This window comes from Coregonus clupeaformis, chromosome 35 (genome assembly GCF_020615455.1).
Source record: "Coregonus clupeaformis isolate EN_2021a chromosome 35, ASM2061545v1, whole genome shotgun sequence".
Lineage (NCBI taxonomy): Eukaryota > Metazoa > Chordata > Actinopteri > Salmoniformes > Salmonidae > Coregonus > Coregonus clupeaformis.
Window position 1 is genome coordinate 11,788,440 of NC_059226.1, and position 3,238 is coordinate 11,791,677.

A 3,238-nucleotide genomic window follows, 5' to 3' on the forward strand; every position below is an offset into this window, starting at 1 on the left:
CCGACAGTGATGTCTACGACGAAGGGGAGGAGAAACGTGAGCTATGTATAAAGGGGGCACATCGTTCCAAGATACACTCCGCTCGCTCTCCCGTCATCAACACCGACTCTGAGCACGAAGATATAACAGTCTGCAATAAGACTCAAAGGGGCAAAGTGGCCAATACGCCCAGACAGAAACAGGGAACTAGTGAGGGCGGGAGGTCCCTCAATCAGCAGGAGATTGTCAAAACGCACGACCTCATCAACCCACCAGGAGGCTCTACATCTTCACATCGGAGTCCAGGTCTTTCACAGTCCAAGAGACGGCCCTTAAGCGGAGACGCTGCAAAGGTGACCAAGGTCACCCATCAAGCTGCATTGCCCACTGACACCCTTCAACAACAGTCATCCAATCGCGACGGTGAGAGTGAGGTGGATTGTGAGGAGCAAGGGCTACTACACAGAGAGGACACCCATCCTGTTGGGGCTATATCTGCTGCAGATGCAGATGAAGAGTATCTTGACTTCGAGTCCGACGGTAACGATAGACTAGACAACAGTCCAGAAAGGACAGGGTATAATAAGCGATCCTGAAGACCAGGAAACGGACTTTGACGAAGACAACGAATATCTTGTCTCTATGTGAGAGTTGTTATCATGTCTTTCCATACGGTGAAAAAGAAGCAGCCTGTACCCGGGCCCCAAAGTGCTTGTATGATACGATATTTAGAGGTGCTGGCTAACACTGTGTGTGTGTCTCAGTTAGAGAAACCATGCACGTCTGTAGTACTGTCATCCAAGTATTCGATTCGAGAGCACAAGGCAAACAAACCTAAGTTCTTAATACACTCGATAGGTATTTTGTTAACAAGTGATTCAGATTGCATAATGTGTGACATCTACCTTAGCTAGATGCTCTATACCTGTGTGCCTGTATGTATAGCACATCCCTGTTCTCTTACCTGTGTGCCTGTATTATAGCACTCCGTAACACAGCTATCCTATTGGGCGTTGTATAGCCATTGTATAACCCACATTGTATTATTGTGTGTATGACATAATAAAAAATAATTACATGTATCAGTATCAAGACGATCTCTTGGAATCATTCATATACCTGCACCATCAACTGTATGAGAGAAGCCCAATGAAAGCAACCGTGACAGATGAGGCTAATGCAGATATAACACACATGGATTACTTTGTATAACACAGCGTATGGTGTGTGTGGGACTACTGACAGGGTCAACAATCATACTGACATTGACAGGAGCCACAGGATAGCAATGAGGCTAATTGCGATTTAACACAGTATTATTACGTTAGAATACTTTTTTATAACCCAATTGTATAATAGTATAACCAAATAGTATAACCAAGGTTATGGTGTGTAGTATGACATATAAATAAGTACATTGTGTTTTGGTAGAAAGAACGGAAATGCCTCAGCGGCGCTGGACTAATGACAGGGTCATCAATCATACATGCGTTGACAGAAGCCACAGGATAGCAATGATGAGGCTAATGTACATGTAACACACCTTTATTACGTTAGACACATGGTACAACATCGACATGGTACATCAACAATAGTATATCACATTTGTACAGAGACATCACAACATCACACATACATTTGTACATGTCACTAGAAGTTCAATCGCTGTGCATCCTGTGGTACATCAGCATGTAAGCTACCCCGACATTGTAGGTAGAGCCTAACGCTTGGTAGGTTGACATGACATCCTCCCATGAGCACAACCTTACGCAACTATCGTCTGCAAGATACCAACTGTCATCTTCCCGCACGTAAGCTGTGTAATGTCCACAGTAGGGTGTACCACGGTGAGCTACAACTGCATACAGCTCGTACAGAGCTGCTTCTGGTTGGCCTTTCATAATGTATTTCAGATTCACAGTCTCCGGGAAAGCAAAGCGCTTCTCCACCTTCACTATGTCAGCGGTATCTCTGCCAATGTTTTTAACCCGGCATATCCTCATACACACAACCGGGGGTATTGTCAATACCTTGCCGGTGATTTCCATCTGTGTTCTATTGTGTGCATTATGCACAATTGTAGTCACACATCCTTAGCGTAATGGTAAAGACTGGTTTAGTACATCGGTACATGTACAAGGGGATGACCTACAAAACAACCACATCCTAGGGTGTCCTGTCTTTGCACTTAATAGTCTGTCACGCTGAACATCACCAAGTTTTCAAACAGCTCTCTGAGAGATCTCACCGAGCCCTGCTGGCTCAGTAGAACCACCAGGATCGTCATCCTGTAATATTCGATAGTGAACTCCTGCACAGGTCCCGGTCTCTTACACCTTGTGAACATTATGACTGGGGCCCACTTGGACTCACTCTGCGAAACTGAGTCATGTGCAAAACATACGCCGTTGTGGTTGAGTAAACTCGACCGGTCCAGGTGATCTAAGCTGGAAATCCCAGAGAGTGCAGAGTTGTTGAGAGTCACCTTCGCCAACCCCTGTGTGCAATCCAGTGTGGTCACTTGGAGCCTCGATGAGCCGAATATCTTGACTCTCATCCTGAGCACTATGTTCCTAACCAGTCCATTCATCTTGGTATCACCCATACCCTCTGCTGTCTGGTTGCCTCTGGAAGGCTTCGGGTCTCCGTACACCACGAGTTTGGCGCTGCTTCTATTACAAGCTTCTTCTTCCTCACCCAGGTGTGTCAGCCAGTTTGGTATGTCGGACAAATAATCCCTGAACGTGAAACAGTTACCGTCTATGGTCGACAAGTATGGAGTAGTCCTTTCGATGATATCGAATTGTCTCAACCACTGGATGGCATTGGTCAGCACATGCGAGGAGGACGTACCGGTGCTCAGGTTGCAAAGCCATTTGCACAGATTGGATTTGGGTAAGTGCTTTGCCACCATAGTAGTACAGAGACTGACCAAGCTCCTACATTCTTTGCCAAACATCGAGGACTGGGGCATGTTGAAGTTCCTGCTGAGATAAGGGACAATGTCGATCATCACGGCCCCCTTTACCGATCAGGACATCCCTCCATTCGGTCATGTGAGTGGGCACCAGCTCCAGGTCTACGGATGCCTTGAGTGTGAGAAAAACCTGTTGCAGGAAGGCGTGTACCGAGTTAGGTGATTCCGACTCATTCCAGTTCAACACCTGCTTGCACCCCTGGAAGAACTGGGCATATTGGAAGATGAACATGCCGTTGCGCCTAGAGCACCTACACAATCCGTCTCTGGGACCAGCGAATA